At 40.2% G+C, this 26,244-nt stretch overlaps 1 pseudogene; it reads left to right on the forward strand.

The window, feature by feature from the left end:
- The first annotated feature begins 22,061 nt into the window (after positions 1 to 22,061).
- LOC124968264 (RNA cytosine C(5)-methyltransferase NSUN2-like) lies at positions 22,062 to 26,000 on the forward strand (annotated as a pseudogene).
- Positions 26,001 to 26,244: the final 244 nt, after the last annotated feature.

Raw genomic sequence — 26,244 nt, forward strand, 5'->3', positions numbered from 1 at the left:
TCAGGAGCTATCGTTAGTCCTCTCTTTTCTAATGCTTGAGTTATAAATTGTAATGCTTCTAACAAAACTTCTTTTTCTGGATGGCAAATAAGTATGTCATCCATATAATGATAAATCAACAATCTCTTAAACTTTTGTCTAGTAGTTGTTAACGCTTTATCTACGTATATTTGACATATAGTAGGACTGTTAGCCATACCTTGAGGCAACACGGTCCATTCGAATCTCTGGTCAGGCTGAGTGTGATTAAGAGAGGGCAAAGTAAAAGCAAATCTCCAACAATCATTTTTGTGTAAGGGTATAGAAAAAAAGCAATCTTTTAAATCCAGAATAATAGTAGGCCAATTTTTTGGTAGTGCAGTGACAAGAGGGAGTCCACATTGGATGGGTCCCATAGGGTACATTTGTTCGTTTATGGCTCTTAAATCATGTAATAGCCTCCATTTTCCTGATTTTTTCTTTTTTAAGAATATTGGAGTATTCCAAGGAGAGGTAGAATGTTGTAAATGACCTGCTTGTACCTGCTCTTGTACTAACTTATGAGCTGCCTCTAGCTTCTCTTTTGTTAGGGGCCACTGTGGAATCCAGCGAGGCTTATCATCTTTCCATATTATAGGGATTGATGGTTTATCAGTGGCCCCTAGGAAAAACCCAATCCATGAGAATCATTTTTTGGTGGAAGTAAAGGCAGTGGTTGGGTAGATCCTTGACTATGTTTTCCTAATCCTTTTTTATCATCATAGTTCATATTTTGTAACATATTTCTTACAGGAGTCCCTTGGTAAGTCTGATCAGTGGTGAGTTTCATATCCATTTGCTGCAGGACGTCTCGTCCCCATAGGCTAATAGGAACATTACAGACATATGGCTGAAATATTCCTGTGTGTCCCTCTGTATCTTTCCACGATAATGAGGAAGCACTTTGATTGGGGCTTTCTGCTACTCCTAAGCCTCTCAAGCTCTGAGCTGCTGTGATCAATGGCCAGTGCTTTGGCCAGACCATTGCGCTAATAATACTTTTGTCTGCTCCCGTATCTAATAAACCTGTAAATTCCATATTTCCCACTTTTAATTTTAGGAGGGGCCTCTGTCCCATATCCATAGTAAGGTTTATTAAAGTGGTTCCTGTTGATCCAAAACCTCCTTGTCTTTTATTTGTATTTTTACTGGGCCACAAAGAATGTCGACTGGGCAATATAAGTATTTGTGCAATGCGATCCCCTGGAGAGATGACCGTAATTCCTTTTGGTGAAGAGACCAAGGCTTTATTTGTCCAGTGAAATCAGGATCAATAACCCCTGGGTGTACTATAAGTCCTTTTAGTGTTGAGGAGCCTCTACCTAGTAATAGTCCTACACTGTTCTGTGGGATTTTTTCATGCCAATCAGTATCAATCATCTGCACCCCCATATCTGGGGTTAGTATGAGTCTGGAGGTGGCACAGATGTCCAATCCGGCACTTCCTGAGGTGGCTCTGCGCTCCCCTTCTCTGTGGGAGGATACCACTGTCGGGGTATCCTTGTTGAATTACCCCGTATATTTGTTGCGGGCCCCGGGGAGGGCCCTGTCTCCCATTTTTTTGAAGTTTAGGATTCAACCCTAGGAAATTATCCTCCCTATCTCTAATAGGCTGACAGGCACTATTCCAATGACTTCCTCTTCTGCATCTTGGACATAGCCCTGGGGCATAAGGTGTAACAGATTTTACTATAGTTATCTCTTATCTTTTGTTAGGGCATTATCTCCTTGCTGCTGATTTTGTGCATCTATTGAAACGTATTGGCCTTCTCATCTCAACATTTCTATCGGGAAACCTTGCCACTATGTTTCTACAAGCAGTTTCAACAGCTATTTCTTTCCACTGAGCTCTCCAATTAGACATTGTCCTCCAGATAACACTGCTCTGCATACCTGTTTCCAAATAGTCTTAACTGCCTCTTTAAAGTTTTTCTAATGGTTGATGGTATCTCCATTTGCTCCTCAAGTACGGGCAGGTTCTACAAATTTTGAAGCTCTTTTTATTAGGCTTAGGTTTCTCCTACCTTTTCCCCTTGTTCTTAAGTTTTCACTACCACTTGGTTATTCTTTTTGGGGGTTCTTTATGTTAGACTTAGTTCCCTTTTTTTTTTTTTTTGTTCTTAAATTTTTTGAGCAATTATTCTCTAGGTCACCACCACTCAATCTTTCCTCACTTTATTCTCTTTAAGCGTTCTTTTCTGTTACTATTAGATCCTGTTCATGAAGATCCCCCTTGTGGCACACTGAGCAGCCTTTCTTCTATAAACCCTGGGCTTATTTCTACTAGGGTTTGAACATATGATCATACAGTGGTTTCCTTATTTTCTAGTCCTTCCCCAGTGTTTCTCCCTGAGGGGTTGCTGCATTCAGACCCCATTGTTACTAATTTGAATAGCTTTAGTTATGGCAATTACAATAACAAACAGTGGCCTAGCTGCCAGGAGCAACGAGATTACTGAAAGGAAAACTATCAAGTGTGCATTAGAATTTTTATAGCGGCTTTTCACGTACTACCTACACCCTAATTGGACCGCTTCAAACGTGTTTCTACTTTCACTTTAATTAGACCGCGTTCCACGCGTCAGGACCGCTGACGGCGCATCCTGATACCTTTTAGCTCGCGTTCCATGCATCAGGACCGCTGATGGCGTATCCCGATACCTTTTGACCCGCGTTCTACGCGTCAGGATCCCGATACCTTTTAACCCGCGTTCTACGCGTCAGGACCGCTGATGGCCCGTCCCGATACCTTTCAACCGGACCGCACTCCGCGTGTCCCCAGGACCGCCGATAGCGTATCCTGATACCCTTTAACTTTTTTATAACCGGTTTAACTTGTATACAAAAAAAAATTTTTCAAATATCTTACCTTGTTTTCTTTTATAAGGCCTTCATCTTCCCTTCATGTCCCGGGTTTCGGCACCAGTTATCGCGCTCCCTCTGCCCGCAGAGAGAGACACGACAAACGTCTGAAGCTTTGGAAGTTTATTATGTACAGTCCCTCTCCTACACTTCCCTTACTCCTAGCTTCCGCGCACTCCCAGCTTCTCTTCTCTCAGCTTCTCCCAGCTTCCGCGCACTCCAGCTTCCAGCTCAGCTTCAGCCTCCGCCTCCGCCGCTTCTTCCGCTTCTGCCCTCTCTACTCTCCCACCCACCAGGCTTATATACACTTCAACCAATCAGGGGAGAGTACACGAGGTAAACGCGGACAGCTGCAAGCATAGGATAGGTACACGAGGGGGGCATGCTCTAGTCACATCGTTAACTAGCCAATCATTGGAATTCGCTGGTTGTTTACTGTATAGCTGGCCGCTTTTGGCTCAGCGTCAGGCGCCATCTTGACCATGCCCAAGGCTGGGGGTCCTGGAAACCCCGACAATTAACACAAAAATATTAAGGACAATTTTCCTTAGACAGCTATTGTTATGTATGATATGCACTATTTTTGATATTAAAAATAGACTAAAATAATGAAAATAATAATTTGAAATAAAAGACTGGGTTTGAGTCTGCAATAGATGGGTGGGGATGAGTCTCAAACAACAAAGTTTGAACTTTGGTCAGGCAGTTAACCTCTCTGAGGTTCAGTTATCTTATATGCTGAATATAATGTGGACCTCTACTATTGGAGTATGAAAATTAAAAAAAGAAATGCATATGTGAATGTACCTGTTAAACCATGAGGGATTGTGAACTGTAAGGTATTAATAAGCACAGCACTGTACCTACTTGATTTAAGAAGCTCAAGTATATAGTCTTGGTCTTGGAATATTGGAGGAGAGTGATTTCCTTTGGTAGAGGAGACAATAATTTCTTGTGCTGTGTATTCGTGCCTTGGAGAGTACTATCTAGAATGTCGTCAGTGTTTTGCAGAGACAGATTTGCTTGGTGCATCTTTTACACCTTTTTTCTTTCCTTAACATGTCAAAAGCATTTGCTTCTTACTCATCTCTTCTCTCTGTTGCTCTGTGATGCAAGGGAATGATGTACTGAGGATGAGAGTTCATTTCTTTTTCTTTTTAATTTGTTCTAATTAGTTGTACATGGCAGTAGAATGCACTTCGACACATCACACATAAATGGAGTATAATTTCTCATTCTTCTGGTTGTATGTAGAATCACACTGGTCTTGTAGATATACATATACATATATATATATATATATACATATATATATATAATAATGTCATATGCATTCTATTATCCTTTCTATCCCCATACCCCTCTCCTCCCGACTCCTCTCTACCTAATCTAAAATAACTCTATTACTCCCTAGCCCCCCACCCCTTATTGTGAATTAGTATCTGCATATCAGAGAAAACATTCAGCCTTCAGTTTTTCAGGATTGGCTTGTTTCGCTTAGCGTGTTCTTCTCCAACTCCATCCATTTACTGGTAAACACTGTAGTCCATGCACATATAAACGTGTCCATTCTACCACTGCCTTTGCTACTTGGAGAATGCCTTCCCAGTATGCACAGAGACAGATGTGAGCATAATGAAGGAGTTGCACACATTCTCCTAGTGGCTCAAGTATCACTCTCCTCACCCCACAATTAGCAAATCCTGTATTTAATGCAAATCATTCACTTGATCAAGAATTAACTGGTTTAAATCCGACATCGATATTTATAGTGCCTCCATCCCTGTTCATTTCTCTCCCAGCGCCCTCTTCTCCTGCTCCTTGAAACACTGGAAACTTCTAGGTCATTTCTCACTTCAACAAGTTTGTTTGGTTTATTTGAGGATGTCACTGCATCTCGCTCCTAAGTCTGCTACTGTTTTGTGGAGACCTTGGATAGTACAGTAAAGACATTTAGCATAGCTATGGAGAATTATTTCAGCTCAGATGTCAAATTTATATTTGATTTGGCCATGAGAAGCAAGAACAGAGAGAGTCTGAGGTCAATTAAAAACTCACTTTGAGGTGGTATCTTTTATACCTTGGTCTTTTAAAAGGTACACAAAAGAGATTGTAAAGCCCCCAGTGCTAGGGAAAGTGACCTCCGAATGGCAACTCTCCTTATTTAATAATAATTTGCTCTCCTTTATTTTATTTTATTTTAATTTTGATTGACAGATAATTGTATATCTTTATGGGGCACAGTATGATTAATATTTTGGAACATTTCTATACATTGTGTATTGATCAAATTTAGATAATTATCTATCATTTCAAACATTCATCATTTCTTTTTTGGGTGGGGTACCGGGGATTGAGCTCAGGGGCCCTTGGCCACTGAGCCACATCCCCAGCCCTATTTTGTGTATTATTTAGAGACAGAGTCTCACTGAGTTGTTTAGTGCCTCAATTTTGCTGAGGCTGGTTTTGAGCTGGAAATCCTCTTCTTGAGCTGCTGAGATTACTGGCATGCATCACCGTGGCCAGCTCAAACATTCATCATTTCTTTGTGATGACAGCATGTAAAAATACTTTATTCTAGCTATTTTGGATTATATGAAACAGAATTGGCAACTCCAATTGCTGTCTGTGTACTGAAGAGACAACGCTTGTTCTTTCGATCTGGCTGTGATTTTTTTTTTTTTTACCTTTTTCTCCTTCCCAGACTCTGGTACCACTATTCTAATCAATAGTTCTGTGAATTTGGCTTTTTAGATCCCACGTGTGAGTGAAGTTATATAGTATTTGTCCTTCTGTGGTTGACTTACTTTACTTAACATTATGATCTCCAGTTCCATCCAGGTTGCTGCAAACAAGATTTTGTCTTTTGATGGCTGAATAATATTTCATATGTGTGACACATTTTCTTTATCCACTCATCCATCCACAGGCTTGGACACCTCAGTTGATTCCATGTCTTGGCTAGTTGTGAATAGTTCTGCGATAAACATGGGAATGCTGGTATCTCCTTGATATACTGATTTCATTCCTTTGAATAAATATCTAGTGGTGGGATCACTGGATCTTGTGACAGGACAATTTTTAATTTTTTGAGGAAATTTCATACATTTTTCCTTTGTCGTTGTACTAAATTACATTCCCTCCAACAGTGTATAAGAATTCCCCTTTCTCCACATCCTTACAAGTATTGCCCTTTTTAAAAATCTTTTTGATTACAGCCATTTTAACTGGAGAGAGAGATGATATCTCAAGGTGGTTTTCATTTAGATTTCCCTAATGATTATTTGTATGCTTCTTGGTCTTAATGTATCTCTCTTTTGAGAAATGTCTATTCAGATCATTTGCCCACTTTTATTATTTTATTGCTTATTTAATTTTATTTATTTTTTGAGGGGTATCAGGGGTTGGACTCAGGGGCCCTCAACTACTGAGCCCCATCTCCAGCCCTATTTTGTATTTTATTGAGAGACAGGGTCTCATTGAGTTGCTTAGTGCCTCACTTTTGCTGAGACTGACTATGAACTCGAGATCCTCCTGCCTCAGCCTCCCAAGTCACTGAGATTACAGGCATGGGTCATGGTACCCGGCTGCCCACTTTAAAATTATTTGTTTTTTGCTGTTAGATTTTTGTGTTCATTATATGTTCTGGACATTAATCTATGTCAAAAAAAATACTTTGCAAATATTTCCTCCTATAGGTTGTCTCTTGACTCTGCCAATTATTTCTTTTCCTGTACAGTTCGATGTAATCCCGTTTTTCTACTTTTCCTTTTGTTGCCTGTACATTCATATTTTTGGCCATATAAACTTCTTGCACATACCAACGTCCTAAAGCATTCCCCCCACCCTTTTTTCCCTAATAGCATTGTACTTAGGGATTTATATTTACATCTTTAAACTATTTTTATTGGTTTTTGTATATGGCGAGAGATAGAGGTGCAGTCTCATTTCTTCTACACTTGGACATGCAGTTTTTCCACCACCACTTATTGAAGAGTGTCCTTTCCATATGTGTGTCCTTGATGATTTTGTTGAAAATAATTTGGTGATGTGGGGGTTGATTTCTGGGTGCTTGATTCTGTTTCATTGATCTCTGTGTTTATTTTTTACTAGTGCAACACTCCTTTAGTTGCTATACTTTTTTAGTATAATTTGAAGTTGCACCATACGATGCTTCCATCTTCATTCCTGTTATTCAACATTACTTTGGTTCTTTGGCATCTTTTATGGTTCTATACAAATTTTAGGATTACTTTTTCTTTTTTGGTGATGTATGACATTGGTATTTTTATAGGGATTGCATTAAATCTATAGATTGTTTTGGGTAGTATGAACATTTTAACAAGGAATCAGGGTAAGTTCCCATTTATTTGTCTTCTTTTTTTTCAATTAATGTTTTTCAGTTTTTATTGTAGAAATCTTAATTTCCTTGGTTAAATTTATTCTGAGGCATTTAATTTTCTTAGCTACTGTAAGTGGGATTGCTTCTTAGTTCTTTTTCAGATAGTTCGTTATTGGCATGGGGAAATGATACTGATTCTTTTAAGTTGATTTTATATCCTGCAACTTAACTAAATTCAAGCATTAATTCTGCACTTATTTAATGCGTTTAATTAATGCATTTTGGGGTTAGAGTCTTTAGGATTTTCTGTATATATGAATAAGTCATCTGCAAATATGAAAAATTTGCTTTCCTGCTTTCCAGTTTGGATGCCCTGTATTTCTCTTGCCTAATTTCTCTGGCTAGGTCATCCAATGTGTTAAATAGAAGTGGTGAAAGACAGCATTCTTACCCTATACCAGATCATAGGGGAAAAGCTTCCTACTCTTCCTATTTCGTATGATGTTAGCTGCAGGTTTGTTATATGTGGACTTTATTGTATCAAAGTACTTTCTTTGTATACCTAATTTATTGTAATTTGTTCTCATTTAAACTCAAACCTCCCTATTTTTTTCCTGACTTTTTGAATCTTACCATAGGTCTCTGGTTCCAGCAATTTGACCACATCTTTTGGTATCTAAATCTTGGATTTTCCTAGTAGTTTAGCCAGTTCTTTAGATTTCTGTGCATTCAACCATCTCTGGGTAGGAAATTTCTTAATTCCAACTACTTTCCCAGTGTCTTACCATAGAATGTCCCTTAAAAAAATAAAAAGTATGGAAAACACTTCCTAAATATTGGATACATATGTGTTCTGGAAACTTAAGAGATTTTAAAGAAGAGAAAGAGTCCCAAACCTGTTAGGAAGAATTCTGCAGCTGGCTCCAGAGAGTAAAGTTGGTTGCACATCAACTGGTGGTGAGAGCACATAGCACAAAGAGAGCTGCTCTATACCAGAATGTTGGCTCCTGGTCCATATGTGTGAATTAGATTTGGCCAGTGGTGAAATAGAAAGTGAGGGCTCAATCATGTGTGCAAAACTCGTAAGTTGGCGGTGGTCATTATGAGGATCCATATGGTGCAAATGTTGATACAGATCTACAGAAGGTCAGGGCCTCTCTGAAGCCAGCAGCTTTCCTTGGCAGACAGTCCACATTACTGGCATCTCTTAATCCCTGTGGGTCTTCATTCCAGCATTGGCTTCAGCTTCATGGCTTCATGCATTGCACTCTCGGGAGCAGAACACAGAGATTCTAACCCTGGTGTAATTTGCCTGGCATCCCAGGCCTTACTTTGAAATCTTGGTGGAAGCCTCTGTGCTACTCTAACTCCAGCATCCTGAAGTCCTGCGGAACCAGCATGACATTCACTATGCCATGCTACCAGCTTGAGCAGTAGCTGAGTCCCTATAGTCTATAGTTCTAGCAGCTTCTGTGTGCCTGGGTGACTGAGGATGGAGAAACTTCCTAGGCCGCCTTGTGCCAACCAAAGTAAACTTTCCCTCAAAGTCTTTTCCCAAAGGACTTTTTTTCATCTTACCTGTGATGGGTATGGTCTTTTCAATTCATGAGATGCACTCAAGGCGTATTTCCTATTTTCTCTGTGCAAAGTACTTAACATCTCTTTTGCTGTTGCAATCTCTTCAATGAACACACATATCTTGACCCCAATTTTACACACAGGTTTTTCGTCAAACTGCAAGTTTTAAAAATCCTGTGGCTTTCTGTTCCTAGTTCTCACAGTCATCCTGGCTAAAAGCTGCCAGCAAAATCCATGCCACTATCCAAAGTCTGTGCTACCTTGAAATTTGCCAGATTAATTAGTCCATCATCTTCAAATTCAGCCTCACACAAAGTCTTAGGACATGGAAACATATAGACAAATTCTTTGCCAGAAAGTAACTTGAATAGTCTATAGTCCAATTTCCAGTAGAGTCTCTGTTTCCCTCTGAAATCTCACAAGCACTGTCAGCATTCCTCTTGCTATTTTAATCTTCTGATTCCCACCAGAATTGCCCATTAAGCTCTGCTGATGACATTCTAAGGTTTCTCCAGCCTGTGTCTCCACAACTCCTCCCACAATCCCATCTCCAAGTCTTCTGAACCACATGGTCACAGCAAGGACCTCACTTTCAATACCAATTTCTATCTTAGTTTTCTTTTTGTTTTGGTGACCAAACTATCTGGAAAGAATTATTCAGAAGAGGGAAAGTTTACTTTGGCTTACAATTTCAGGGGTTTAGTTCATAAATGACTGATTTCATTGCTCTGGGCCCAGAGTGAGGTGGAGCATCATGGCAGAAAGGTGTGACAGAGGAGCACTGTCCACTCATGGTGGCCAGGAAACAGGGAGAGAAAGGGGATGAGGTTGGAAGGAAACTTAGCCCTTCCAGGGTGTACCCCATGATCCACCTTCTCCACCCACAACCCACCTGCCTATAGATACCACCCAGTTAGTCTATTCAGACTAGGAGGAACTGATTAGGTAACAGCTCTCATAATCCAATCATTTTATCTCTGGGTATTCTTTCATTAACACCGGAAACTTCATATTCCAGACCTAATAGAGTCTTATTTTTAATGTATATGCTGCAATCCTGATGCTTTTGTTTATGCCTGACATTTAATAAGCACTTACCAAGTATTTGTTCAGTTATTTCCCTTATTCACATAAGGGAAGGCAGGGTTACAGAAACCTCACTATAACATGGGGAAGTTCCCTCCCAAGTTTGTGTTTGAATGTCAAACTCACGAGAGCAATTCTTGGTTGGAATGAAGATTTATTATTCACAAGTAGTGAGTCTCAAGGCAAGGGGCAGGAGTACAACTCTTCTGAAAGAGGGATCTAGAAAAGAAAGAACAATGATACACAGGTTGGTATGAAGGGGAGCTTCTCTTTACCCCCAAAACTGGAATAGCCGAAGGAAGCTCCTGCCCTAAGAAAAATTTAAACAAGGTAACAAAATGAGAAATGCATGTTTGCTGCATACTTGCGTGTGTGTGTGCAGTGGTGGGGTAAGGCAGTGGTGGTGGTAGAAGACTGTCTTGTATTTCTTATGGCAGGAAAGATCATTTCTGGATTGGCATCTGAGATAAAATCATCACTGATGATTCTCCAATACTCCTAGTCAACACTTCCACTATTGCATAGCTCTTCTCTTATTATTAAATCTTTTTCATCAATCCTTTACCTCAAAGGGAACATGTCTTAATATTTGTTGACACTTAAAAATAATAGCTAACTGTGAATCAAAGCAATTTTACACAGGAGGCTCATGGTTCTACTTGCCTTATTCCAATGCATGCAAAATATAAAAGACTTCCTTGTTGATGAAATTGACTGTCTATGAAGTCATCTTCAACCTTCAAGGTGCTCACATACGAATTTGGGGATGGGTAGCCCTGTGCAGCTTGTAAGCTATTGCCAAGGGATTCCGACCCTATTCCTGCATCACAGTTCTTCCTCCCATCCTGGAGTCTGAATTTCATGGTCTGGAGGCTAAAAACCTATAAATGCAGAAAGGTAACTTTCCCAACTTTGCCATGTGATAGTCAGAGCAGTAATCTATTCAACTTTGTGATAGATGCTTTATGAACACAACTACGAAGATAATCATGTATTTATGCCACAGCCCCTGAAGTTCTGACCCATGCTAAATTGTAGAAGGAGATCCAGAAATCACTGGGACTCAGCTAAGGACCACTCTCCTGAGACTTGGGTTGTGGCGTTGTCCTGTCTCTCTTTCTGCTCCTTGCATCGATACTGTGATAGCCTTCAGCTTGCCACACTTGACTGACAAAGATCAGGAAGGGAAAGCCTGGGTGCAAGAGATTAAGCATTATAGATCTGTGAAGGCCTTTGACTCATTTTCTTATTTCAGCTACTAATAAGAGTATTTCCTACCCAAAAAGTAACCTTCCCAACTCTATTCATGCTCCTCCTGAAAAGCTTCATGCTTAATGTTCTCTACAGACATACAGTTAAATTCTGATAAGAAATTCTGTTTGTAAAGAAGACCATTTAGCAAAACTGGACATTTAATGATAGAACTCAAAGTTGTTAATGTGACCTGAGGTACTCCCTTCTCTGCATACTGTGAAAAATGTTTACCTCAAAAACTCTCCTTTTATTTCAATACATCATGCTGAGAATAAAAATCAATGTCAAATATTATTAGGATTGACTGCTCTTTGGGGGTAATCTCTATATGTGTGATCAGCATATAATAAAGGTACTTCAGATTTCTACTTAGGTAGAGTTTTTCTTCTAAACCATCTGATTGCCTAAACATCAATTATGTTACATAGTCCAGAACATGTAAACAGAGGTAATTGCCATTGTAGTAAAGTTATGTTTTATAAATTTTATAACACAGTCTTTTTTTTTAAGTTAGTGTTTGACAACATGTAGTTCAATAGATTGCATTCATGCAGACCAAAAAAAAAAAAAAAAAAATGGGCCTGAAAATATAAACATGCTTTAGTAAATAGGTAAAATGTGACACAGATGTATAACTGAATACTATCCAAATAATAAAAAGGCTATGGGACATGGATAACTTGCAACAACACAGATGGATCTCAAAAGCATGCTAAACAAAAGAAGCCAAACTATAAAAGGTAACAATAATACATTGCTCCATTTATATGAAATTCTTAAAAAGGTAAATCTTGGTGTGTTGGATTTCCAGTGTACACAAATTCTTTGATAGTCCTCTTTTCGAGAAGAGAGCAGAATTCCCTCTAACTTGAATGTGGTCTGAACCTGGTGACTTTTTTTTCTCAAATAGAAGGAAGTGGAAGTGGCAGTGTGCTCTCTGGGAGACCAGGCCATCAAAGGCACCACAGCTCTCCGCTTGCTCTTTCTCAGACCACTCCCTCTGCAGGAAGCCAGTTGCCCTGTCATGAGAACACCCAGGCAGCCATGTGCAGACTTCCATGCCAGTGAGCCTTCTTGAAAGTGAATCATTAAGCCCCAGGTGAGGCTGAGCAGACCACATTCTTGCTTCACACAACCTCGTGGGAGTAACTGAGCTGTAACTTCCAGCCACACCACTCCCTACTTCTGGGTGAGATGGCATTTCTTGTATTAAAGTGCTAAGTTTGAGGAGCCACAATGATGGCAACACACAATTAACACATAGAGTGAAAGAAGACAGATCAGTAACTGCCTAGGGTCTGGAGACTGACTGCAAAGAGGAAGCAAAATTCACTGGCACACACCTGTCATTCTAGCTGCTTGGGAGGCTGAGGCAGGAAGATCTCCAGTTTAAGACCAGCCTCAGAAAGTTAGCAAGGCCCTGTCTCAAAATAAAAAATAAAAAAGACTGGGGATGTGGCTCTGTGGTAGAATGTCCCTGGGTTCAATCCTGTTTACCAGAAAATATCAAAAGCAAACAGCAACTTTTGGGGGCAAAGGAAATACTCCAAACTTAGATTGTGGTAATGTTTACATGAATGTAGACAACTGCCCAAATCCATCAAACAGTCAACTTCAAATCAGTAAATTTTATTGTATGGAAATTATACTTCAATAAAGTTGTTAAAAAATTTAAAAAGCACTTTTATTGTCTCAACACTAACTCAGATCAAATACAAGTGAATGAAGGGGAAACATGCTTCAGTCATTGACAAAATGGGCTGAATTTTCAAGTTATGTCTAAGGATGGTTAATGTGGTCCAGTGTGAAGCCCAGGGTCTAGCAGGGCCCTTCAGTTTTCCAGATTTCTCTGGAGAAGGGTGACCTCTACTTCCCTGCTCTATTGTTTCTGGATTGTCTCCTTTTGGTAGGAGGCTCTTGTGCAAATTTACTTTTTCTCTCTTTACCACAAGTCATATGGATTGTGAAAAACCCTGCAAGGGTGAGTAAGAGTAATAATAGTATTAATTACAATTTAAAAATGCCCATTTATATTTTGGATAGACTCTGAAATCTAGATCAGTTGGTACTCAGAACTGGGTGGATTGGTGGCAAAGAAGGCAAAGAGCAGCAGTTGAGATCAGTGGTTGGAGCATCCATCACAATGGGAGTTAGGAGGTGCAAGTCCCATGTTCCAAGAGAAGATTATAAATGGCTATTGTGAGTGCTAACCCAACTTCTACAAAGTTTTAACAATTCCATATCCTAGATTAATCTCAAAGAATTAGAAATACAGAGTAAATCACTTTAAGGGGAGAATTTTCAACCAGAAACCATGGTAGACAGATCTTGTGATTTCTGAAAACAAACTTTAAGAATCCAAGGCCTACTTTGAAACAGAGATTAAAACATGAACCAGTCAAGCATCTTCAGAGGAAAAGGGAGTAGTTAATCCCACAGTTCTCCAAAATGGATCCATAGTCTCTTCCTGAACCATCAATCTCATCATTGCATAAGTATGATTGTGCATGGAATTATAAGTGTGTGTGTGTGTGTGTGTGTGTGTGTGTGTTGTGTGCATTTTTACCTGGCAGGCTGATTTGTGTAGGCTGAAGTGACTTTCTGAAATAGGAAGGAGAGAGAAACCCCAGGCTTTGGTCTAGGAGACAAAAGTCTTCCACCTTTCATTCTCCTGAGGGGAAATGGCAGAGAATATAGCATAAGTACTTATGGTATTTGGACTGGGGACTTCTATGGCCATTTGGTCACATACTATTAAACCTTAAGAATAAAGATTAGTAGAGATCAGAATTATGATGAGTACATGATGGTAAAAGAAATGATTAGTAAAAGAAAACTAAAAGACTACTGCTTTTAAATGGTAAAATATTGATTTTAACCTACAAGAACTCAGCAACTTGAATGTGTCTATTTATGGCATCTCCTTCTACAGGTACCAAAGAGTCAGATTTGTTGTGAGAGTATTAGTTATCTATCTCTGAGTAACAATTATTCCCCAAACTTAAAGGATATTAAGTTTATTTTTTCATATAGTTTGAATGGGCCAGGAATCTGGGAGTGGTTGAGCAGGGTGACTATTGCTCAAGATTTCTCACAGGTTGTGGTCAACACATTAGCCAGGGCGGCATTCATCTGAGGGTTTCATTGAGGTTTCATGACGTGCTTTCAAGATGGCTTATCCACATGACTATTGATAGGCGATTTCAGTCCATCACAAGTGGATCTATCCATAGTGCAGTTTGAGCATCCTTACTGGTTGCTCTTACACTAGGTAATGAGGGAGAGGAAGGGGAAGCAGCAACATGTTCTATGATCTAGTCTTGGAAGTCATGTACTGCTATTCCTATTGTATTTTCTCCTGTAGAAGTGAACCACTACATACAGCCCACACTCACACGTATGGGAATTTGTTCCCACTTTTGCAAGGGAGGGGTATGGCATAATTTATAGACACATGTTAAAACCACCATAGAGAGGTTAAATAGAAAATGTTTTCAGTACAAAGAATGACTGCACTCAGAGTAAATCTGTTTTCTTGCCTGCAGAGGAACTTGAGCAAGAAAGCACCCTGGAAATGAATCTAAAAGAGTTAACCAAACTGTGATCTTGAGCAGGTCATTGGCTAGCATAAGCCTCAATTTGCTTTTTTTTTTTTTTTTAATGTGAGGTGAATGATAGTCATACTAAATAAGCTGGAGACTTTCTTCCAGGTCAGATACTTGTATAACTATTTTATGCTACATCAAGACATTTATACTCTAGTCAAAGAGTTAAATCTAACATACAAATACCTGTAATGTTAAAAAGTATTCAATGTTGTAAGAGAATCATTTAAGTAAATGTTCTGAAGAGAACCTGGGGGAGAAAAATGAAGTTGTCCAGTTGGCATGCAAAGACTTCTTTCTTCCTCACTCCCCAGTGTGAAAACCTGAAGCTGGATTTGTGTGCTCTGCTATGCTCTCACCTCAGTGAAGGTAGGGGCCCTTCTTCAGTATCCCTGCTATTATGGTTTGGATGTGAGGTGTCCCCCAAAAGCTCACTTGTAAGACAGTGCAGGAAGGCTTAGAGGAGACATGATTGTAATGAGGAAACATGTAAGAATCTTAACCCAATCAGTGAATTAATTGCAGTGGTAGGTTGAGGCTGGAGGAGTTAGGAATTGGGACGTGACTATGGGGTACATATTTTGTATCTGGAGAATGGAGTCTTTCTCTCTGCCTCTCTGCTTCCTGATGATGTGAGCTGCTTCCCTCTGCCTCACTCTTCTGCCATGATGTTCTGCCTCACCTCAAGCCCCAAGGAATGGAGCTGGCCTTCTATGGACTAAGACCTCTGAAACTGTGAGCCCTCAAATAAACTTTTCCTCCTTTAAAATTGTTCTGGTCAGATCATTTAAGTCATAGCAGCAAAAAAGCTAACTAAAATACCTGCCTACACCAAAATGCCTGAACATGGTACCTGCTTAAAAACCATTTATCGATGGAGAATATCAGTTAATGCTTAATGACTTCAACACTGGTAAATGAATTCATGTTGCAGACTTAATGAATAACAGAACAATGCAATGTGACTATTTTCCCAAGCCACCAAAGTGTTGGAATTCCAAAGAGTGAAATTTTAGGCATCAGTGACTGGCAAGAAAGGACATTTCTAGGCTGAGAGCCTTTTTCATGTTTCAGAAATTATATACCATGGGAGACCCTGACTTTTGTTTAGGATTGGACATGGAACTTCTTGCCCTTCCTGACCATTCCCCAGTCCTTCCTCCAGTCACTTCTCCTTTAACCTCCATAAACAGTGACCTGTTCTAAGGATCTGTAAAACTCTGGTTCAAATTCCAGTCCAACTTATGAGTTTTATGATACTACTGTACCCTACATTTTTCCCCACATAGCTAGTACTTCTCCAGCTGTTCAGTCCAGACAGGCTGTGTGTCGCCAGGAAAAAGCAGTGTATTAGATGGTCATTACTTCTATCTTCACTGTGTGACTACGTCTAAATGGCTAAAAATTAAAACATCTCATGATTTAATTCAATTCTGCCCAAGTGTTTGTTGTCAATATGTTAAATATACAATTAGGAGAAGTGAAAACTAATTAAAGTTTGTTCTTTTTGGGAAAACTGCCAGAACACATTTATGAAAAAAATAAAACAACTTGAAGCTGACTTCTAGGATAGCTCAATTGAGCATTTTGCTTTTGCTTTTAAGTTATTTTTTTTCTTGTAGGGGAGGGCTTGTTGCTTTGATCTTTCATTGACCAATATACAGCAAAATCCTAAAGAAACTTATTTACCTGCTAGAAAAAGAATGCAGGCAGGGCTGGTTCTACGGGCTGGAAGGGGTAAAGGAAATATTGTGAGACTGATTCTAGCTCTTTCTGCATGTGCTGTTTGTTTTTCTGAGCTAACCCGAGCGTTGTGGTTTTGGCCTAATTTTGTGGCATGTGCCATCCTTCTTGGAATACTGTTCCCATTACTACCTCTGTGTGTTGGACTCTTAGTCATCCTCCATGAACCAAATCAATGGTCATTTTCTCCTTGAAGTCATGGCCATACGTTATCAACACAACGAGATGTCCACTCTCTCCTCTCCAATCTATAGGTCTTTGTTTTCATTTTTCTTGATGTTCTTATAGAGACTGCTTTGGAATACAATTATTTGTAAATATATCTTCTCTGTTTTACTAGGTATTAAATTCCTTGGGAATAGATACTATGTCTTATTTACCCATATAACTCCCTCCTTTGGAACCCATTAGAAGGTTATTAGCATACATAGCCTTGTATTCAACATGGATTTCTTTTCTTCATAATACTTATTGTCATATTTGTATAATCCTCCTAAGACCAGGTTGATAGCTGAACCACAGAACATCATAAAAAAGGAGAATGCCATTTGGAACTGTATTCTGAACTAATCAGGAACAGTATTGTGCTGATTTCAAGAGAGTACAAATAGCTAATGCTCATGTAATAACTCTTGTGTGCCAGGCTCTGAATTAATTAGGCATTTTGCCATGTTTTTTCAACTCTCACATTTTAATAAGAAACCAAAAGCACATCTTGGAGATCACAAAGCTGGTAAGTGGCAGGGATATGCCCCTAATGTCTCAGGTGACTTCTGAGCTCTTGCTGTTAACCTCTGCACTATGCAGCCAGGACATACAGACCATGCACCATGGCATCCTCCTCTTTGGGAACTCTCCATGCAAAGGTGGCTCATAACAACAAACAACTCTTTTTAAGTTCTTTTGCTCACTCCTTTCTTAGAAGGAGACGTACTTAAAAGCAGGAATCTGTCAGTCAGTTATAATAATATGTAGGTTAGAGATATATACAGAGAAGTTTTCATACTCTAGTACACTGATTCTGAAAGTCTGGTTCTAGAACCAGTAGCATCCACACCACCTCTGAACTTGTTAGAAAGACAGGTCCTCGAGCCTCTCCTTAGACCTACTGAATGAAGAAGTCTAGGTATGGGACCCAGCAATCTGTGATTTAAGAAGCCATCCAGGTGATTTGATGCTGTTAAATTTTGAGAACCAATACACTAGTCCACTGTTTCTTAAGTGTAGCTACACACTTTGGAATGACCCAGGTTTTAGGAAATATTGATGTTTGTGTACCTCCCTTAGATAATCAGATTTAATTGGTAGGGTGTAGTCTTAGCATTGAAAAATTTAAAAGCTTCCAAGGTGATTTAAATGTTTTACCCTGAGTGGAACACTCTCTGTTCTGATGCTTAGGGCTTCTAATACTAAGTATAAACCTTGTTAGTAACAAGGCAGCTCTGTCCTACTGGTCACAATAATCCCAGAACCTAGAATAAGATCTGACATGTAATTAGAAGCTCAATAGATATCTGTTGAATGAATGTGCTGTGGTTTGGATATGAGGTGTTCCCCAAGAGCTCCTGTGTTAATACAGGAATATTCAGAGGTGGGATGATTAGATTTTAAAAGTTATAACTAATCAGTCCATCCTAGTTTGAATGCACTAACTGGGTGGTAACCGTAGGCAAGTGGGGTGTGAATAAAGGAAGTGACTCAAAGGGGGCGTACCCTGAAAGGGGTCATCTTCCCTGTGGCCCCTTCCCCTCTCTCTCTGTTTTCTGGCCACCTTGAGAAAAGCAGCATTCTTCCTCCATTCCCTTCCACCATGATGTCCTGCCTCACCTCAGGTCCAGAACAACAGAGTTTGCCAACCATGAACTTAAAACCATGAGCCAAAATAAAATATTCCTCCTCTAAGTTGTTCTTGTCAGGTATTTTGATTGCAGTAATGAAAGCTGACTAACAGAGTGTCATTATGTTATGTTACATGATATTGTGATGTTTCATAAAGTATATAATAATAATACATGATTATATCATAGCATTTACATTTTTCAGTGAATATTCAAGAACTTTACCCCTAATGAACCTATGCTGATATGCCCTGTCTTAGATATAACGTTCTTTTTTTGTTTCAATTTCTGCAAAATAATTGCCTCTACTTATCATGAGTTCTCTTTCTCCCCTTCCAAACACTTGATGGCTAACAGCTACTGATTGTTCCAGTCTCAGTCTCTCAGTCTTCTAAGTGACCTTGATCAAGAAAAGCTGCAGGAGACCCCCGTGTGTTCTCCTCCTGCTCCCATTGCTCATCCTTATTACCTTTTAACTACATGAATTGAAATTGCCACATATTTGGCTATTTATCTTCACTGGCCCAGGGTCTCTTTAATAGCAAGTTCTCTTCCTCACTAGTCATGTGGTCTGAGCCTGGCACACAATGGTTGCTCAATACACATTGTTTCAAAGGGATGAATTATTTCTGCAGCATTATCCTACATTAGAAAACCTTCTCCTAATCCAAATAAGGTCTCTTTGATCAGATAATAAAGCAATCCACTCTGCCAGACAGATACTGGCATTGGTGAGAGGTGGTACTTTTAACTGCTGGTCACTGTTGGGATTAGTATCTAAGCCCCATGAAATATGTTGGCTGACGTTTTTTGGTTCTATCTGATTCTACTCTTGTACAGATGAGCTGTTTGGAAGCTTCAGTCTTAGAACCAACTTGTTAAACCTGACCATCTGTTGGGGAGGATTTTGTTTTAGATGAGAACATCTGGGTCCCCATTTATACTGGCTGAGGTTAATAGAGCTGACAACCTTTCCCTGTTCTTAGCAGGGAGCACGTCCTCGACTGGCTAGGGAGGAGGCTGCTGAACATTCCACTGGTTGTTCTCAAGTGCACTGTGCTCACCTAAAGCCTCTTTTATATTCTGCCTTTTTTTTCTTAAAATTACAGCTTTCTAGTCTATGAATGGCACTCAACTGAGACACTGTATCAATTACTAGGAAGTTGTGGTAGATCATGAAGCAGCAGGATGAAGCAGGGTGTCAAAAGTCTCAGTCAATTTTTAAACCACTGAGATGCTTGACCTTGATAAAAAATGAAAATAACAAAATAAAAACAAAACTAGACCTCTCCTAGTATAGTCTTATCACCTAAAAACAATGAGAAACAAAAATATCTATGTGACTTTTGGGGAGGCAGAGTTAAAAATAATTTTTATTAAAGTACCAAGCACAGTAATGAAATGCATCATTATTTTTACCTTTCAGTTGGTGACCACTTCAGAGCTGCTGCAGGACTCTCACATACATTTGATTTGATTCTCAAAACAGCCTGTTGCATTTTGCATTTTGTGGGAAGCAGACTGTGAGACAGGTTAGTGAACAAGATGTTTATTACAGAATATTCTTGGGATCAGCGCCCAGGGAAGAGGAGGAAGGAAGCAAAGTGTGGCAGAAGCAGAAATTGAACTGTGACACAGGTCTCAAAATAGCCATGGTTCACTCTGGGGGGACTCTGGAGCTAGAAGGGCCTGAGGAAAAGTTGTCATGACTTGGGCCCAGAGTTCCAGGTGTTTATATCTCTGTACCTGGCAGTCACTGAGTGAGGTTGCAGTGCACCTGAAGGTCAGGGGCTGTGGGCAGGGCATTTCCTACAATGAAGTGATTGCTGAAGGTTGGCCCCCAGTATCCCTCCCAGCAACTCAGTGATGAGTCCTTCACTACAGGGGGAGCTGGCATTGGTGTGCATCCCAGGCCTGGAGTGTCTTTCTTAAATAAATGAGATAGAGGTGTGTGTGTGTGTGTGTGTGTGTGTGTGTGTGTGCACATAGATAAGGAAGATAGAAGAGAGGATAGCATGGAATCCAAAACACTTTTTCTAATTGGAGCCCTTTGGGAAATTAAGGAAACTTATTTTACCAAGCATGGTTTGCTTTAGATGAGATCCATTTGAGTAAATCTAACTAGTCTCCCTGAACTTCCCAGAGAGATGAGAAAGTCAACTGAAAATTCTATTTCTCTGTTAAAAAAATAAAAATTACTGATTCATAAATGTAAGATGAACCCAGGAGGAAGCTGGAAGGTGTCAAAGTAAGAACTGCACAGAAAAAAATGTGACAGGCAAGAAGACTTTATTCAAGACTATTGCCATGGGGGAGTCACAAATATTTATGACAAATATTTATGTCACAAATTTTTGTGACATATGAAGTCACGAGTATTTCTCATTGGAAAGATTTTCAAGGACTGGGGTGAGGGAAATATTGGCTCTCCGTGTCTACTAATGGACTTTACATGTAGGAAAGGGAAACCTGTCTCTTCATGAAAGGGAAGTTAGGCTCCTTCCAGTTTTCACAGGGATTGGAAGACAGACAGGCTGCCTCTTTCAGTGTTGACATGTCAAAGAGATGGTTCTGGGGTCACTGAGAAAGATATTCCCTCGGTCTTCAAACTGTCCAGTCTTCTAAGGAAATTTATTTCAAGAGGGGCAAAGAAAGAATTTGCAATTATAAGTTTTATAAAATAAATGCTGTAAGAAAAGGGAGGTCAGGGACCTTGAATCAGGATGAAACTTTCCCTGTCTAAAGTTCATACAAGCAGAGGGAATATTAAGACTATTTTGGCCAGAGCTTTTTTTTTTTTCGTGGTGCTGGGGATTGAACCCAGGGCCTTATGTTTGACAGGCAAGCACTCTACCAACTGAGCTATCTCCCCAGCCCCCAGAGCTTTTCTTTAGTTAAGTGTTTTCAGAGACACCCAAGAGACAGAGCTGGGTGCCTGGTTTGATGAGCAGGCCAATTAAATCTGCCTGCAGCAAGCCATGCTCTGCATGACGGGTCTGTGCTGAGCTGCCTTGAAATGCACAGTAGGATACCCACTATCCAGACAGGTCCATGTAAGTCCAAGTTCAACCAGGAAAACAGGAAGCATCACATATTTGAACAAAATGAATTGTGGTACCTTTTTAAAAACCTTAGCAATAAAAATAATATATACTCATTGCAGAAATATCTGAAAATATAGGCATGAAAATCACTGTTGATATGTTTTTAGTGACCTTATGCGCATGAACACTCTGATTTTTTTTCAAGTATCATCAGTCTAGAGGTTCTAGAGATGATAATTGAAGTTGCACTGATTTTGTCTTCCTGAATATGAGGGGACATTTAGCACCCGCTCTTCCTTTCCCCTGCATATATCAGAGATTTCTGGGATCCTGTTGGGGAAGAGGATGTTGCAGGTGTCGTATATGAGCTCAGAACACAATTCTCACATGTATTTCCATTGCAGGCTTCTACCTGCTTCTCATGCTGGGGAAGGGTTAGCCTGGGCTCATGAATGGCACCGCACCTTGTTGGACTAACGCTGAAATCTGCATCTCGCACAGCTCAATTCTAGTAGGTAAGGGACAAAGTATATTACAATGAAACAGTTATGTTTATAGGGCCTTTGGCTGATCTGGGTCTGTTTACCCTGAAATCCATTCCATATACTTCCATGGAACCCCTGGAAACTAGGAGGTGGAAGAAAGAGGCAGCCAGGGAAATGCTCTCTCTTTCTCTCTGCCATGGTTCCCCATGACTCCACCCTCCATGGTGGACAAGCCAAACTTGTGTCCTGTTGTCACCACTGCCCACCCATCTCCTGCAGGTGAAAGGGGCTTCCTCACCACCCTCACCTCATCCCCTGCTTTCACCCAGCTGTTCTATCACCTGTGAGTTAAATTCTCCCTATTCAAAACATTTAGAGTAATTTTTCCTGATTGAACTGTGACTGGTACAGGCTTTCTCTGGATAACCAAAATATAATATAATATAATCTTTATTCTTCAGGCTCTTATTTTCTCTGGGGACTTCAAGGGGGAGATTTTGTAAGGTTTCAGACTCCCTCAATGGATGGAAAAAAATGGAAGTAATGTTGTGTTAGCTGCACTTGTGTTTGCCCCTAGCAGCTATATTGGCAGCACAGACTTGCAGAAGAAGAAGGTTGAGTTCATTTGCAAGCCCTAGAAGCTCCCTTCTGCTTGTGAGGTAGAGAAAGGGAAATTTGGTGGGTTACAGTCCTATGTTTAAGAAGCTCTGAAGTAGCATCATGTTGCTTAAAGGAAAATTTGAAGGAAAAAAAAAACATTCTCATTATTCGTGGTATAAAACCATTCTCTTTTCAACACATTACAAATATCTAGAACAATTGGGGCATGCTTAAGTGAGTGAACAGTCATGTTTGTGGACATACTATTTTTAGTTACTTCTTTCTAAGCAATTATTCAAGGCAATAATTGTGCTCACCTTTCCCCCATAAAGAATGCTGTAAATCGGGTTCAATAAAAAAATAAATTACAGTTTAGTTACTGGAAACCATAAGTCATTATTGATGCAAAAGGTTCTCATTATTTGTGGAGAGCTAAGGAAAAATGGTCCTCAAAGACATTTATATAAAGCATTTGGCATTTAGCTCTTAAAAAGGGCTTGGATGGGAATAACCACTGATTATGTCTTTGACTCTCATTTTCTTACATTTCCATAGGGCATTCTGGCCTACTCTTCAGGGTCATCCCCTTTCTATCCATAATTTTGTAATATACCTTTCTCCTTTTAGTCATCAAAGAATCCCTTTATAGCCCTTAAATATGAAATAGGTTAATGAAAATCCATTAAAGTAGCTTAATATTTAGACATAAATACTTTGTTGGAAATACAAGATCACGGCTGTTTTTTAGTAACGCATATTAGGGTTAATGGGTTTCTGCACTTATGTTTGAGTGCTGGAATGCGTAACCACTCGCTGCAAGAGTCAGGAATCTTAAAACTGAATGTCTGCTGTGGCATTTGCAGAGGCGGCTTGCTGGTGTCTGTGTGCAGCATGCGCGGCCATGAGGGCCATGGGGTAGCAGGCACCTGACCAAAGTGGCTCCCACGGTAGCTACAACCTGAATGTTCAGAAGTCTGAGCCGAAGACTTTGTGAAGTGCAGACAGGTACGCTGGGAAGGTGGGAACCCTGAGATCATTAAGGAAAGCAAACTGTTTGAACAGTACTCCCAGGAGTTCAAGATCATGTCTGGGGGCCAGTTGGACCAGTTCATGAAAGCACTCTGGGAGACCCTCCCAGCCATTACTGGCTCCTACTACCATGGAAAAGAGATTCTTCATTGCTTGAAGTATTTCAAGGAATTGGAGGATCTGGGGATGAACAGTCAAAAAGTTGAAATGCCACAGCCATTGAGTTGGTATCCTGAAGAACTTGCCTGGCCCACCAATTTAAGTTGGAAAATCTTGAGAAAGTCTCCACAGTTGGAAATGTTTCACTAACCACCGCTGGTTAGTGAAATTGAGTCTGGAAACAGTCTTCAGAAAACTGCCAGCATGATCCACGGCTGATGCTTAAGTTCAGCCACTTCATAAGATCTTAGGTATATGGGAGGAGCATCTAGATAGAAGACCAAGCAGTGGATTGAAAGACGGCATGCTGACACAAACCTTCCCTTTCCAGAGGGATTTGTGATTGCTGAGGGTGTGGACAACAAGTACTGCTATCTGCTCGTTCATCAAAACAAATGGTTAAGGTGTTCTGGCATCATGGTGGTAAGCCATGAGGGATTCAGTGTACCTAACTCTCCATACACGTGGATGGACGGAAAGAGGTTCTCTTCTGTGACCATATTCTATGTGATATCTCTTGCAACAGAGATAGCACCACGAGAAAAAGCACTGATGTTTAGAAGAAGTGGATCACCTTAAATTGGTAGCTCTAATTGTCACTCCAGGAGCTGAACAGTTAGCAGAGGGTGGGAGGGTGGTGTACTCCACATGTTCACTAAACCGCGTGGAGGACGAAGCAGTCATAGCATCTCTGGTGGAGAAAAGTAAAGGTGCTCCTGAGCTTGCCGATGTATCTGCTAAATCACCAGGACTGCAATGGCTGTCAGGAGTTACACCGTGGAAGGCTATGGCTAGGGATGGGCAGTGGTTTGCAGACTGGACGGTGTTCCCCACTGCAGGCATACCCAAATTCGACCTATCATGTTCCTACCAAAGGACCTGGGAGAGTTACAGGCATGCACCTAGAGCCATTGCTTAAAATATTACATCATCAAAATACTACAGGGTGCTTTGTGGCTTTATTATTGAAAAAATCTTTAATGCCATGGAGAGAATGTCAACCAAAGTACAGGGTAAATCTGCAGACCAGAGAAACCACATGGTTGAGTCCTGCAGCTTCCACAGGGCAGTGGGTGGGGAACTGGTAGACACCTTGGAGCCAGAAAGTCAGTTGGTCAATGAAACTGGTGATTCAGATATAACACGAACACCTGAAAAGTTAGAGAGTAATGAAAATAAAAAAGATGGTGTGTGTGTGGTCCTCCTCCTCCATCAATAAAAATGAAGTTATTTGGATTTAAAGAAGATTCATTTGTATTCCTCAAGATGATCCATTATTTCCACCTATTAAGAGATTTTATGCTTTGGATTCTTCATTCCCAAGGATGAATTTGTTAACTTGAACTATGGAAGGAAGAAAAGTTAACTCTACATGGTTTCTAAGAAGCTGAGGAAGATGCTGCTGAATAACAGTGAAAAGATGAAGGTTGTTATTAACACATGGATACAAATCTGGTGTCAAAATAACAATGGTGAAGAATTCGATTGTCTTCCAGTTAGCACAGAAGGGAATGTATACATTACATCCATTTAGTAATTCAAGAAGTATTACTGTATCTATGGGCTGGGCTTTAGCACTCAGTGGCAGAGTGCTTGCCTATCATGTATGAGGCACTGGGTTCAACCATTAGCACCACATAATTGTATGCCTTGTTAGGTTTTTTGTGTAAGACTATTGCTGTAGCATGGATAGCTGCGACTGGGGAGTCAACTGTCCATGGCTACCAGTTACACCAAGATTATAACAGCATTTTTACTTTCTATACAACAAAAAAGATTTGTAAATAAAATCTTAACATTTGGGGGAAAAATAATAAATATAATAAAGGCATTCTGTCCATCTACAACTACCAAAAGAATTTAGAAAAAGAATTATTACTATATCAGTGGAAAACGTGAAGACATTGTTGACTCTGGAAAATCCATTTTTTAAAAATCTCAGTAATGAGAAGTACAGTCAAGCCAAAGACCTGGCAAAGGGAAGCGTCATTCTGAAGTATGACCTGGATTCTGCAAATCCAGGTGTCCTGCAGTGCCCCACTGTGTTGTGCAGATGGCAGGGGAAAGGCCTCCATTCGAGAATGGACAGCTTCATTATCTCAGGATGATGGTACTGGAGGTGTCCGGAGAGAAGAAAGAAGAGGTCATTCTAACCAATGACAGCACAGCCAGCTCTGGACTGCCAGAGGACCAGGAGGATGAGAAGCCAGAGAGCAGAGGAGGCTGACCTTCCAGAAGCCAACCCAGGTTATGACCCCACCATACCCAATCCACCCAGGAGAGGACACCCCACACACTGGCCTGCTCTCTGCTGGTCCTTGGTGAAAGAAACCAAATCCAGAACTTCTGAGCTATAAAGTATGTATTTTTAAAAACTGAAACCTGATGGGCTGATGGAGCAGCCTGGGAGGATCCGTACTGCTTCTATATAAAACTTATGAGAAAATATTTTTGAGCACTTAGGAGTTGCTCACTTCACAGTGTTCTGTGGCAGAGCTAGGTCACACATGTCTATTGCTGTACCAGACTTTCACCTTAAAGTCCTAAGAAAGCAAGCTGCCCCTGCAGAAGGTTCAGGTCCCTTTTGTTAGCCTATATTGG

The sequence above is a fragment of the Sciurus carolinensis genome, chromosome 17, assembly GCF_902686445.1.
Source record: "Sciurus carolinensis chromosome 17, mSciCar1.2, whole genome shotgun sequence".
NCBI lineage: Eukaryota > Metazoa > Chordata > Mammalia > Rodentia > Sciuridae > Sciurus > Sciurus carolinensis.